Genomic DNA, 15,642 nt, shown 5'->3' with positions numbered 1-15,642 from the left:
TAAAAATGTCTGATTTCCAGAGTGTTAAAACATCAAGACTTCTTTTCAGTAACAAATATAGTGTATGGAATACATTTCTGAAATCAAGCACACAATTTAATCTTCTCTATGACACAGAGATTTTGTAAAATAAAAATAAAAAAAGAAACTGAACTTAGATACAACTTATGCAAATATCTGACAAAATATGTACTCTTTATCAAAATTATAATCCAAAAATAACAAGTGGTTCTCATTACATTCAATAATATGATATTGTTTAAGCAAAAGAATTATTTTTATTTTATTTTATTTTATTTCATTTCATTTCATTTCATTTTACTCTTCAATGAACTCTGAACTTTTATTGGCCTCCTGCCTTGCCAAGGGATGCCCCACTTCTGCTGCCTTTAATGCCTCAAAACTTCAGTGTGTTGACCTCTGACACCACTTTGCTGTCCACAATCCTGCAGGTCATGGTCTTTTGGATGGCTTGTAAGGAGTGGCTCTTGTTCAGGGCACCAACAAGATTGAAGTCCTCCCTCTCTTCCAGTAGGCTGCAGTAAGTGTCAATCTCAGGCTCCAGCTTGACCTTGATGTTCAGCAGGGCCTCATGCTCCTGGGCCTGGTGCTGCCCCTCTGCTCAGATCTGGGCCACCTCTGACTCCGAGTGCAGCAGAATCCCATTGAGTTGTTCCATCTGCGTGGCATAGCACATCTCTACCTGCCTCAACTGTTCTCCAAACTGACCTTCAGATTTCTCATTGAGTCCAGCTCAGTCTCAAAGGACTGGACCATACATCTTGGCATCGAGAGTGTCCTCTCAGCAACACCTACCTCAGCATTCTGTGAGATGACCACTGTGGTGCTCTCCTCAATATGATGGGACTAGTACTTGGCTAGCTACTCTCAGTTCTTCTGAGCCAGCTTTTCATACTGCGCTGAGGTATCTGCCTTATTTTGCCAGAGATCCTGAGATTTGGAGGCATCTAAAGCCATGGTCAATCCAGAATTGATAATCTGGTTTTGTAGAATGTTTACTTCCTTTGTGGTTCTTTATGAGGAGCAGCTCCTCCCTGAGAGCCTCAATCTGTCTCCAGCTGCAGCCGAGTGATATTGCTATTATCAATGATCTTTAGGGGCCCATTGATGTCATTCCCCACAGACTGGCACATGGCCAGCTCCATCTCATACTTGACTCTGAAGTCATCAGCAGCAAGAGGGGCGTTTTCAATCTGCAGAATGATGTGGGTATGATCCACAAAATTTGCAAAATATCTGAGCCCTCAGCTCCTCCATGGTCTTGAAATAATGCTCCTAGTTTCTGACCTGGGGTTCCTTCTTCTCTAGGTGTTCCTGGATTTCGAACTCCAGTCTCCAGTTATCAACCTCCAGGCTTCTCACCACCTCCAGGTATGAGGCCAGGCAGTCATTCAGGCATTGCATAGTCTCCTTCTCACTCACTATGCCCACCAGAGCCCTGCACCCCTGCAGCAAGCCCTCCAAACCCCCAGCTGCCCCTCATATTGGTGGAGTTGGACACCAAGATCTGTGAGCTCAAGCCTCTGGTGCCTTGCATAGATGCTGGCTGTGCTGCTGGCCGCTGGACTGGGTGGCTGGGCACACACAGAGCCCAGGGTCTGGTAGCTTGTGGTGAAGCTGGAGTGCGTGCTGAAGCTCTTGTTTTTCAAGGAGGAAGGTGAGAAGTGGATATTCAGGTTGAAGCTGTCTGTTTTTATTTTAATACAAGCTTTATCAGTGTAAGAAGATAATTAAATCCTCCTCAAAAGTTTAGCATCAAATTTTATTTTTACAATATGCAGAAAAAAATATGAAATCAATTATTTTGGTTAGAAAAACTTTTAAAAAGGAAAATGGACTTGCCATTTGAAATGATTCAGAAGTTTTTAGATGTATGATAGTACAAGATAGCACACCACTAACTTACTATAAATATAGTGACAACTTCTTGAGATCCATCATTGTCATGTAATTTTATAAAAGCATTCTTAAAAACATTTTGTTGTTTGATGTAGACAAATGAATCAGAATGCTTTCAATCAAATGCTATTAACTAATGACCTCCTAAATATATAATCTCAAGACAATATAAAAGAACTTGAATAATAAAAGTATGTGATAGGTACAATATTATGTATTATTTGTTATATGTTTTATTACACATTATTTTATCTTTAATGCTTATTAAAGGTGAAAGCTAATTTTTCAAAAATTGTGGTACTTTTTACTTTATCATAAAATAGCATTCATTTTGTTATGTACTATGTATTAACATACAGACATTTTATAATTATTTTTATTGCTTGACATTATGAGAACCCATTAAACTTTTGTCATTTCAGATATAAAAAAATTATCTTCTTTAAAGAAGATGTTATTGATGCTACTCTCAAATGCATTTGTGATTCCCCTGGTGGAGCTAAGCTAGAGTAGAAAGGGAGCATAAATTCAAGGTCTTGGGGAGAGTGTCTAAAAGAGGCAAGCCTGGTACCAAGAGAGTTCAGAGAATGGGGAGAGAAGTTTGGCAAGGCATGTAAAGCAAGGCAAACACTCTTCTGGATTTGGAATAATAAGACAAGCACAGTCTAAGCCTCATGGAGGTCAACAGTGGTTGGTGGAACATAAACATGGGATAAACTCCAGGAGCAAGAACTATGTAGTCAAGAAGGAAATCAAAACCCAAAAAATTATAAATTAATGAAATGGTAGATATTTCAAATAAGATTCTCAAATAAGATTCTAATTACTCCTAAGCCTATAGACACTGGATATAATTTCTGATGGGTATTTTTGTTGATTACAAAATCCACACTTGTAATGTTTCTAATATAAAATACTATTTATGCAATTAGAATTAGAATTAGAATTAGAATTAGAATGTAGAAATAGAATTCCACAAAGGAATCTGGTAGGAAGATAATGTCCATCTAGCCATCTACATATGTTCAGTGTCTTGTAGAAAGATAGTGATAAATGAGAAATAATTCACTCTAAAGAAATCCCTAGATTTCAGCCATTTAAATTATTTTTCATCCATGTTTCTCCAAATTTTTCCTAGTAGTACACATCATAAAGATGATTTAATTCAAATCAATATACTTTATATAAGGTATATATTACACACAATAAAAACTTATAATAACCATTTATTTAATTTTTTTCTCTGAGCTCAGAAGTGACAAAGTTCCAAGTCATGTGCATACTTTTTTGAACCTATGATAGCTTTATGTAAAAATGGTCTGTTGCATGTTTTTTTTCCTGTTTGCAAACAAACACTGGTAATTCAAACAAAATATCATTACTACTGAATTTTATGTAAATTAGTTACAGTTTAAGAATCTCAAAACTGTAAAAGGCCAGACATTTTAGAGTTAGAAATATTGGCAGGAGTGGTTTAGAGCATGAAGCATGAAAAATTTAGGAATTGCATAATATGATGGATCATGAGAAAATGCCATAAGAGGATAAAAATAATAAAGGTATCCAACCAAAAAGAAGTTTTTATTGTGGTGATGTTATCTGAAAATTTTTCTATTTACTGTTTTTTTCACTCCTCAGGCTAGATACCTGCTTTCTAATCTGCTACATATCTGAAAAATATCTCAGATTATTTTTGGAAATTTGTTCGGTATTTTACAAGTCTAATCACCTAAACACTTTTTAAAAGTTTGGACTTTTCTGTGTGACTTAAACTGATTTTCTTATGTCTACTTTTCACTGGATAAGTAAATCTTCTAGGGAATACCTATAGGTGATTCTCCAGTTGTTGAGGATCAATTGCCAGGGTTGTGAAACAGGTGAAAGGTGATTTTTTTTTTCTCAGTGTCTGTGAGGTAATTAGTCTACTGCCACCTTATTAGAACAAGGTCCTTTTGTGAGAATGTAAACTTCAGATTTCTTCAGAAGTAAGCTATCTGATGCAGTCCTGTTCAACCATTTTGTAATATTAAAGTTTTTATATGAAGAATCTAATAAAACAAGCATGCAAAATATAACCAGAGAGATTGAAATGAAGAACAAATTGACAGTAGCCAGGGTTAAGGTGATAACGTTGGGGGGAAGGGGGGAAGAGTTGTCAAGGAACATGTATAAAGGACCCATGGACAAAGCCAAAAGGAGGTAGGATGGAGAGTAGGAGGTAGGGATGGGTGGAGAGGGGGGAGTGGTGAGAGGAAAATAGAGACAACTGAACTTGAACAACAATAAAAAAGATATAAGAAAAAAAAGAATCTAATCATTTAAGCAGTTACTGAAAAAGTCCAATTTCTCCTGACTTCTCTGTTTATTAACACTCTTTAAAACTAGATGATATTCCTTCATATATATATATATATATATATATTTGATTATGTATTGGTTTGGGTGTGCAGTTTAGTGATACATAACAGAGGGACCCTCCCCCATGGAAATAAAGTAGGGGTGGTGAAACACCAAGGGTGGCAAATGAGCCACAGCTGCAGGCAGCTAAAAATCAGCTGTGGTTGTACTGACAACCAGGGAAGCAAAGGATTCTAGGGACTGCCTTTAAAAGGAGAGCTCATGCAAACACTAGGCTCATGCTCTCCCCTCTCTCCTGTCTGCCTCCTGGGGCTGGAGTTCCTGGGCCTCAGGCCTTGAGGTCTCAATTAGTTTGGGAATGTTTCTGGTGCTTCTCCAGGGCTTTCCTGGAATATAGTATTTGCTAGGCCCAGAAGAGGGGAGGGAAGCTGTGTGGCTGGGACAAGCCCCTGCCCCTACTCTGATTGAGAATCCTCAGTGGGAGTTCCCAGATGCCCACCTGCAACCTCCTGAAACAATGGTTCTCTCACTCCAGCATGGGACTTGGCCCAACAGCACCAATGTGTAGGACAGGGCTTAGCAGACAGGTGCTGTTCATGGAAGCCACATGAGCAGGCAATGAGAACCACACCCCTCCCCTACCTGGGAAGCTGCAGGGGTGATGATGACTGGACCAGTGCTGTGCGGGTCCTACCTGGCCAGGCACGGAGATGCAGCAGCACACAGTGACTGGAGAAAGAGATCTGTGCTTTGAGTAGGATGCCTAACACACAAACTCCAAAGAATGATGGAAGCCAGATAGCACCTGAAAACCAGCTAAGCCACCTATGTTTCCTAAAGGATGATGCCTTTGAATGGGAGAAGAGGATCCTGAGCAATATTGAACTAAAATGATAGAGGGTAGCAGGTGATTTTCTTTGGATATTTTGAAGTAAATAGACTTTGAAACATAAACCTGTTATTATTTCAAACTTTATATACTGTAAATAAAACAGTCTTTTTCCTTTCTACCAAACTCCATCTCAGAGTTTTTGCATCTTGGCAGTGAGTGGCAGGACCGCCACTGGTTGTTTGGTTACAATTATACAATAATATACTTTATATAATTCTCACCTGAGTATTTCCAGTATCCCAACTGGCACCATATATAGTTATCACAATATTATTGACTATATTTCCTGTGGTTGCTTACTTTTCCATGACTATTTTGTAACTGCCAATTTGTGATTCTGAGTCCCTTCACCTCTTTTATCTGGTGCCCCTGCTGCCACCTCTGGCAACCACAAGTTCTCTGTCTATGTCTACGAGTCTGTTTTATTTCTCTTTGTTTATTTATTTTGTTCTTTAGATTATACATATAAGTGAAGTCATATAGTATTTGTATTTCTCTGCCTGATTTATTTCACTGAGCATATTACACTCTAGGTCAATCCATGCTGTTGCAAATGGTAAGAATGCATTCTTTTTTATAACACAGTAATATTCCATTGTGTATGTGTATCACTGCTTTTTTATCCACTCATATATTAATGGACACTGGAGCTGGCTCCAAATCTTGGCTGTTGTAAATAAAACTCCTATAAACATTGGGGGTGCATATTACTGATTGATGATTCTTATTCATTGAAAAGTATTATGAGTATTTTTAAAAAAGGTACTAATAAACAAGATAACACACAAAGACTTAGCCCAGCAAGTATTAAAACTTATTTAAAAAAAAAACTAGTATAATCATAGTATCATAGGACTGGCACAAAAATAGAAATACATTTCACCCTTGAACAACAAAGGTTTGAATTGCACAAATCCACTTACATTCAGATTTTTAAAAAATAAATATAATGTAAAATGTTTTGGAGATTTGCAGCAATTTGAAAACACAAATTATTTTTAAAAATTTTTAAATCTTATATCATGAATGCATACAATATGTATATAGTAGCTTATTTTATCATTTACTATCACCAAATATATACAAATCTATTATAAGTTAAAATTTATCAAAAATTATACACACAAATATATACAGACCATACCATTTACTGTTGAGAGAGATGTAAACAAATGTAAACTTGCAGTTTAAATCATAACTGTATAAAAGTAACAGTAGTACATAATGTACTACTGCAATAATTTTGTAGCTACCTCCTATTGTATCAATTACACTAGGCTACCAGGAAGCAACCATACTGCTATTTCTTCATTATCAATGCATGGATCATTATGCCTATAAATAAATACAAATTTTTCCACATTAACTATCCATTTTAGATATCTAGAATTTCTAAAACTTATATTATCTACAGTGTTTTGTATTTTATGAGACAATATTGATGTAGGCTCTGACACAGGATTCATCTTATAGAAAGACAATGTAAACTTAGAGCATTGATAAATATAGTACATAACTATGAACATATTTCATCTTTCTTATAATTTTTGTAATAACATTTTATTTCCCTTGGCTTACTTTAGTGTAAGACAAATAATATACAAAATAATGTATGTTGACTATTTATATCATCAGTAAGTCTTCCAGTCAACCTTAGGCTATTAGTAGTTATGGTTTGGTAAAGTCAAAAGTTATATGCAAGTTTTTGACTCCACAGGAGACCATCTTCTTTAACCCCAGCATTGTTTAGGGTCAAATAGTGTTAATCAATGGAGCAGAGTTAAATCTAGAAACAGATAAAGTCTATATAGGGACTTAATAATGTACACAAGATGCTAAGTACAATTTATATTGGGAAAAATTATATCAGATGCTACTATACATTATATATAAAAATTAAATTATTCATGAATTAAAAAATATATAAAAATGGTAAAGATACTCAAAAATAGAAAAAATTAAAATATGAATACATAATTAATTCACAGTAAGAACCCAGAAATCATGAAAGCAGCAATCTACATATTAATTACATAAATATGAAAACCTTATTTGACAAAAGTCATAACAAAATCAAAAAAGGATTCATAGAGCAGGAGAAAATGATTGTAAACAAATATTAGATAAATAATTAATTCCTTAATATACATAATGCTTCTAAAAATTACTAATAAAGACAGGTAATACAGTTTCTTTTGTTTTTAAAGGCAATGGAGTTAACAGGTATTTCACTACAATATAGATTAAAAATATGAGAAAATATTATTATTAGTCCTCAGAAAAGTGAAATTGAAATAACAGATGCTACATCTATTGGATTGGAAAAATAATAATAATAATAAAAGCATCCAAACTTGCTAGAGTTGTGAGTACACTTAGGAATGTAAATAGCTACAAGGTTTTAAAAAATAATGCAGTATTTAAATAACTATTATTGAATATTTAACTTTACTTTAGTATTTAATTTAGTATTTAAATAATTTAAATAATTATTTTTTAAAATATGTATAGCATTTAACTCAACTCTCCCATTTTTCAGTATTGATTACATAGGAATAAAACTACCAAGATTAAAAGATAAATGTTCCTAGATATTTATTAGAGCATTGTTAGTAATCACAAAATCTTGAAACAAACTTAATTTTCTCCCAAATTGGAATGATTAAATGGAACATCTATTGATACTTGGCATATATGTAACATTGATTATTATGCAGCTATTAACACAAACTAGGTTGACATATATATTGCCTTGGAAGGATGTCAACACTATATTGTTAGATCCAAAAGCAAGCTATAGAATGAATGTGTGTTGTGTGTGTTTGTGTGTAGCAATCTGACTTTTAAAACATGTGGACATAATGTTTGAAATGTTCTATACACAAAATGAAATGTATGTAAGTTCAAAAGTCAATTTGCTATTAATGGTTATATTGGATGCTGGAAAAAGAAAAAACTGTTAATTTTATTTTAAATACATCTATTCATTTTTAAATGTTAGAGGTTGATTATTTTATAACTTAGATCACTGAGAAAAGCAATGGATTATTTCTAGCTTTTAACTTTATAAATGGTAAAAATAATTTGGTTAGCATACTTACAATAATAATATAGGTAATTACAATTATTTCCTTTTTCTTATGAAAAACTTGAGTTTCAAAAAAGTTATCCAAAGACTTATCCAATGACACAAACTAAAAAATGCTGGTACCAAGACTCAATAACAGGTATTTATGTCTATAGTCCATGTGCTTTTTAATTCATCCCCTTGTTTCTTGACTCTGTGTGTGTTGATTTTTTCAGACTGATAATTGGTGATTTAAATTGGCTGTGCATTGATCCCCTTTATGTTTCTTTGATGTGTGGACTCAGATATAGGGTGAAAGTCTTAGGTACTTCAGAGAATCACAAAGATAAGAGGACTTCTAATGATTTAATGTCTTTCCTTTTTAATCAAGAAAACCTAGGAAGTAGAAATTTAATTTTCAGCATGGCTTAGTGGTTCAGATCAAGTGCTTTGGAGTCAATATCTAGCATCATTCCCCAGCTAAGTCATTTATTAACAAAATGGCATTCACTACTGAACACCGTAAAATCGTCCACCATTTTCAGCCATTCAGGCCAAAAACAGGCAAACAAACGAACAGAAAACACATCTAAGGTGTATCTTCAAGTTCCCCTTTCTTAATGCTTCTGATCAAATCCATCAAATCCTGCTAATTTGACTTCCAGGATATCTTTAATCAATCTGTGCCTTCCATATCTGCTGTAAATACAAGCTACCTGTATATTTTGCTTCATCTATTGCTGTAGCCTCCCAACAGCTGACTTCTTTTCACTCTTGCTTTTTTCAAATTCATTGTTTGTAATATTCCCTACTTTTGAATGTACATCAAATCAAGTTACTCTCCTGCTTAAAAGACCTACATGGAGGATAGCTCTCAGAAAAAAGTACATGCTTTACCATGTTCTACAAAGCCCTTCATGACCTGATTCCTATCAAATGCTCTGGTCTCATCACTCAAACACACTCACTAGTCCAGAGTTAATATAGTTTAAGTTCCGTACATGTGCCAAGTTATTTTATGGTTCAAGGCCTCTCCCCTCACTTTTTCTCATACCTGAAAGTATTTTCCTTCACTTTTCTCATAAGTGGTGCATTTCTACTTTTCAGTCTTATATTAAACTTTACTTTCCTCACAGTTCTAGAGATCAGAAGTCTGAAATGGGTTTTACTGGGCTAAAATCAAGGAGCTGACAGGCTGAATTCCTTCTGGAGCATCTAGCAGAGAATTCATTCTTTTGCTTTTTCCAGCCTCTAGAAACTGTCTTTACTCTTTGGATCCTGTCCGCTTATTACATCTTCAAAGTTAGGAGTTTAGCAACTTCAAATCTCTCCTTAGCTTTGACACTCACACCTTCATTTTTTAAGGATGCCTGTGATTACATTGGGCCTATCCAGATAATTCAGGATAATCTCCTATCTCAAAATCCTTAATTTACTCACATCTGCAAAATCCTTTTTCTCATATAAGGTAAGATTTTCAGGCTCTGGGGATTAGGAAGTGTACAATTTTAATAAACATTATTCCAATTGCTACATATTTGATCACTTTGATATTTTCTGGCTTCTCCCATTACTTGTAAGACTATCCAATATATTGGGTTGGCCAAAAATTTTGTTTGGTGTTTTTTTTCCACAGGATGGCTCTACTGGTGCTTCGTTGTCTAACTGTATGAGGTATTTGAAACAATCTTGTTAGATTGTATTGTTGCAGTTTTCATATCAGGGTGAACTTAAAAATACTTATCAAAAATGGTGAATTTTTGTGTAGCCATTTTAATAATGGTGATGGAAGGTGAAAATATGCAACATTTTCAGCATATTATGCTTTATTATTTCAAGTAAAGTTAAAATACAAAAAATTATTTGTGCAGTGTGTGGAGAAGGTACTGTGACTAACTGAATGTGTCAAAAGTGGTTTGCAAAGTTTTATGCTGGAGATTTTTTGCTCAACGATGTTCCACAGTTGGGTAGACCAGTTGAAGTTGATAGCAATCAAATCAAGACATTATTTGAGAATAGTCAACATTATACCATGTGGAAGATGGCCAACATACTCAAAATATCCAAATCAATACAGTTATTGGTAAAAAAGAAGAATGTGTCTTTTATTTTACAGAAAAACTAAACAGAATTTTTGGCCAACCCAATACTATATTTTTATATCAGATGTAGATTTTTTCTGCTAATATTCCCCATCTTTTCTTTTAATTGTTGAATGCTTTTTATTTAAATTTTAGTTTTCAAGTATTGCTTACATTCAGTATTATGTTGTATTAGCTTCAGATGTACAACCTAGTGGTTAGACAATCATAGATTTTACTAACTGTTCCACCCAATATTTTCATTACCCACCTGGCACCACACATAGTTACCACAATATTATAGACCATATTCCCTATGCTGTACTTTACAGCCCTATGACTGTTTTGTAACTACCAATTTGTACTTCTTAATACCTTCCCCTTTTCACCCATTGCTGTAAGACTCCTTCCTTTTGTCAAGTTCTTGAATATATTAAGAGCTGCTTTAAAGTCCTTGTCTGCTAATTTCAATACTTGAATCATCTTTTACCATTAACTGTTTCTGTATCTTCACTATGAGTCATATTCTCTTGTAAACTTGGGTAACATGTTTAGAGACCATGGATTAAAAATGTCCTCTGAAAAATGTTGGCATGTGTTCTAGCAGATAGTAAAATGACTGACTAAACACACTCACCTTCTGGGGCCTCTGATTTATACTTTATTAAGATAAGACAGCATGGATTTTACTCTTATTCTTAAGTTGAATCCTTTATTCCTTGCAAATAAATTTTTTTCCTAAAATATGGCCTTTCTGTGATTTCAATAAAAAGCCGGGTATTTTTGTCTTTCCTCTATAATTTAGAGAAACTCAAAATCCTCCCCTTTTCTCCTTGGCAGTGGGGAGCAGCTGAAATTCTGCTCATCTTTTCCAAACTTCATGCTGTCCTTTTCTGCTTGGCTTCTCTGAGTATTCCTTGAACACACTGAGTTACAAGACAAATAAGGATTCGAAGGGAGATTATACAGGTATGATGTTCTTTTTGCTTTGCCTCTCTCCTCAGGTCAATCAATCTCTGTTCAGTTCTCCAGCTATTTTTATCAGTCCCAACCTTCATCTTCTGAAGGTTGTAGTACTCTGTTACTTTGATGGCCCTCAGTGAACCATATTCCCCGTTTTTTATGCCCTTGTGTCCTTCACTCCCTTTTTATCTTTCTCTTGGTCTCGTGACTGCTTTGACCAATAAAATGTGAAGGAAGTGATACTTTAACATCTTTAAGCCTAGGAATTAAGAAAATTTGCCAAGTTCTACTTGTTTAGGGGTGCAAATTGTCATATAAGAAGTCAACTCTTCTGAGACTGTCTTATTGTGACATTGCCAAACTTGCCAGATGAAGAGATGGCCACAAGGCCCCAGTCAACAAGTGTAGCTGCACTCCCAGCTGAGAATGAACAACCAACTTGATAGTCATGTAAATGAGCTATTTTATTTCTTTATTTTAATTCATTGATTTTAGAAAGAAAGGGGGGAGGGAGAGGGACAGACATTGATTTGTTGTTGTTCTACTTATTCATTGGTTGTTTCTTGTATGTGCCCTGACCAGAAATGAAACCTGAAATCTTGATGTATCAAGGTGATGTTCTAACCAACTGAGCTACCTGGCCAGGGGTGTAGATGAGCCATTTTAGATGTAGATACTCTAGTCCCATTGGAGTTGTCCCAGATGACACTACCTGGAGCAATGATAATCTGCTCTCACCAAGCCCTGCTCAACATGTGAAATTTATTTTTTCTAAATATTTTCAGTAAAAAATAAATAATATATATTCCTACTTTTTAGTTTAATTTTTTAAAATTTCATTATATTTTGTTGTTCAATTACATTTTGTTATTTTATTTTGTTGTTTATTATATTTTGTTGTTTAACTTTATTATATTTTGTTGCCCCTGTTTTTCCCCCATTACTCTCCCTTGTCCTACCCAATCCCCTCTCACATTCAATCCTCCCCCCCATTGTCTTTGTCTATGGGTCCTTTATCCTCATTGCTTGTCTTGACCCTTCTCCTGCTTTGCACCCTTCCCCCCTTCCCCCAGCCCTCTGGTAACTGCAGGTTTGTTCCTTATTTCCATGTCTCTGGTTCTATTTTACTCACTTATTTTGTTGATTAGGTTCCACTTATAGGTGAGATCGTATGTTATTTGTCTTTTACCACTTGGCTTATTTGACTTTGAATAATGCTCTCAACATCCATCCATACTGTCACAAAGGGTAGGAGCTCCTTCTTTCTTTCTGCTGTGTAGTACTCCATTGAGTAGATGTACTACATTTTTGATCCATTCATTTACTGATGGACACTTAGACTTTCTAGCACTTGGCTATTGTAAACAATGCTGCCATGAACATTGGTGTGGACAGGTTCTTTTGAATTGATGTTCTAAGATTCTTAGGGTATAATCCCAGCAGTGGAATTCCTGGGTCAAAAGGCAGTTCCATTTTTAGTTTTTTCAGGAAATTATACAGTTATCCACAGTGGCTGCACCAGTCTTCATTCCCATCAACAGTGTACTAGGGTTCCCTTTTCTCCACAACCTCTCCAGGGCTGGTTTGTTAATTTATTTATGAAGGGCATTTTGACCAGTGTGAAGTGGCATCTCATTGTGGTTTTAATTTGCATCTCTATGATGGCTAATTATGCTGAGCATCCTTTCATATGTCTCTGGGACCTCTGTATGTCCTCCTTGAAAAATTGTCTGTTCAGGTCCTTTGCGCATTTTTTAATTGGATTTTTATCTCCCTGTGTGGAGATATGTGAGTTTTTTATATATTGTGTAGGTCAAACCCTGTCTGAGGTATCATTGGCAAATTTATTTTCCCATATTTGGTTCCCTTTTCGTTTTGCTAATGTTTCCTTTAGCCATGGAGAAGCTTTTTAATTTGATACAGTCCCATTACTTTATTTTTTTCTTTTTATCCCTTGTTCTAGGGGACATATCAATGAAAATATTGCTGTGTGGAATATCTGAAAATTTCCTGCCTATGTTCTCATCTAGGAGTTTAATGGTGTTGTCACTTTTATTTAAGCCTTTTATCTGCCTTGAGTTTATTTTTGTCTATGGTGTAAGTTGGTTGTCATGTTTCATTTTTTTGCATGTAGCTGTTCAGCTCTCCCAATACCATTTGTTGAAGAGGATATTTTTACTCTATTTTATGTTCCTGCCCCTTTAGTTGAATATTAATTAACCATAGAGACATTGGTTTATTTCTGATCTCTCTGTTCTGTTCCACTGATCTATGTATCTGTTCTTATACCAGTACCAGACTGTTTTGATTACTATGGAATTCTAATGTAATTTTATATCAGGTATTATGACACCCCCTGCTTTGTTTTTTTTTTTTTTTTTCACAAAATTGCTAAGGCTATTCTGGATCATTTATGGTTCCATATAATTTTTGAGTTATTTGTTGTATATCTGTGAAATATGTCATTAGTATTTTAATTGGGATTGCATTGATTCTATAAGTTGTTTTGGGTAATATGGATATTTTGATGATGATAATTCTTCTAATCCATGAACATGGTATATGCATGCATTTATTTGTATCATCCTTAATTTCTTTCTTCAGTGTTCTGTAGTTTTCTGAGTACAGGTCTTTTACCTCCTTGGTTAGGTTTTTTCCTAGGTATTTTATTTTTCTTGTTGCTATAGCAAATGGGATTTTTTTCCTAATTTCTGTTTCTGATATTTCCCTGTTGGTGTATAAAAATGCCTTCAATTTCTGAATATTGACTTTATATCTGTCTATTTTGCCAAATTAACTTATTAGGTCCCATAGTTTTCTGGTAGAGTCTATGGGGTTTTCTATGAACACTATCATATCATCTGCAAACAGTGACAGCTTTACTTCCTCTTTTTCATTTTGGATGCCTTTTATTTCTTTTTCTTATCTGATCACTGTGGCTAGAACTTCCAATACTATGTTGAATAGAAGTGGTGAAAGTGGGCAACACCCTTGGCTTGTTCCTGATCTTAGTGGGAAAGCTTTTGAGCACCTATTGAGTACGAGGTTTCTTGCATATAACCTTTATCATGTTGAGGTACGTTCCCTCTACTCCCACTTTGCTGACTCTTTTTATCATAAATGGGTGCTGTACCTTATCTCATGCTTTTCCAGCATCTATTGATATGGTCATGTGATTTTTGTCTCTTTTTGTTTATGTGATATATTATGTTTTTTGATTGGCAAATATTGTACCATCCTTGCATTCTTGGAATGGATCCCACTTGATCGTGGTGTACAGTCTTTTTAATGTATTCATGGATGCTGTTTGCCAATATTCTGTTGAGGATTTTAATGTCTATGTTCATTAGTGATATTGGTCTGTAGTTTTCTTTCTTTGTTGTGAGTTTATCTGGTTTTGGGATTAGAATGATGCTGGCCTCATATGAAGAGTTTGAAAGTCTTCCCTATTCTTGGATTTTTGGAATAGTTTGAGAAGGATAAGAGTTAGCTCTTCCTTAAATGTTTTGTAACATTCTTCTGTGAAACCATGCAGTCCAGAGATATGTGTGCCAGGAGTGTTTGATAACTGCTTCAATTTCATTAGCTGTTATCAGCCCGTTCAGGCTTTCTGCTTCTTCTTGATTCACCTTTGGAAAATTATATGTTTCTACAAATTTATCCATTTCATGCAGGTTTTGAAAACCAAGATTTCTTGGCATATAGTTATTCATAGTAATTTCTTACAATCCTTTGTATTTCTGTGGTATCAGTTGTAATTTACCTCTTTCATTTCTGATAGTATTTATTTGGATCCTCTCTCTTTTTTACTACATAAGTTTTGTTAAAGGCTTGTCGATTTTGCTTATCTTTTCAAACAACCAGCTCCTAGATTTATTTGAATTGTTATTCCAATAACAATTGTTATTTGAATTGTTATTTGATCCTTTGAATTGTTATTTTAGTCTCTATGTCATTTAATTCTGCTCTGATCTTATTTTCTTCCTTCTATTCACTCTGGGCTTTGTTTGTTGTTGTTCCTCCAGTTCTTTTAACTGTAAGGTTAGGTTTTGTATTAGAAATGTTTCTATCTTTTTTAGGTAGGCCTGTATTGCCATGAACTTCCCTCTCAGTACTGCCTTCACTGTGTCCCATAAGGTTTGGACTGTTTTGTGTTCATTTTCACTGTTCGAGAAGTTTTTTAATTTCTTCCTTGATCTTATTATTAGTCCATTCATTGTTAATAGCATGCTATTCAGTCTCCATGTATTTGAATGTTTTTGAGTTTTTTCCTTGAGGTTGGTTTCTAGTTTGAAGCTCTTGTGGTCTGAGAAAATGCTTGATATAATTTTAGTTTTCTTGAATTTGTTGAGGTTTGTTTT

At 34.7% G+C, this 15,642-nt stretch overlaps 1 pseudogene; it reads right to left on the bottom strand.

Annotated features, from left to right (window-relative positions):
- Positions 1–389: 389 nt before the first annotated feature.
- Positions 390–15,642, bottom strand: part of LOC123827357 — a 139,468-nt pseudogene continuing 124,215 nt past the window's right edge.

The sequence above is a fragment of the Phyllostomus hastatus genome, unplaced genomic scaffold, assembly GCF_019186645.2.
Source record: "Phyllostomus hastatus isolate PE091 unplaced genomic scaffold, TTU_PhHast_1.1 phas_contig_86, whole genome shotgun sequence".
In the NCBI taxonomy this organism is placed as follows: domain Eukaryota; kingdom Metazoa; phylum Chordata; class Mammalia; order Chiroptera; family Phyllostomidae; genus Phyllostomus; species Phyllostomus hastatus.
This window is presented reverse-complemented; position numbering and strand designations above follow the sequence as displayed.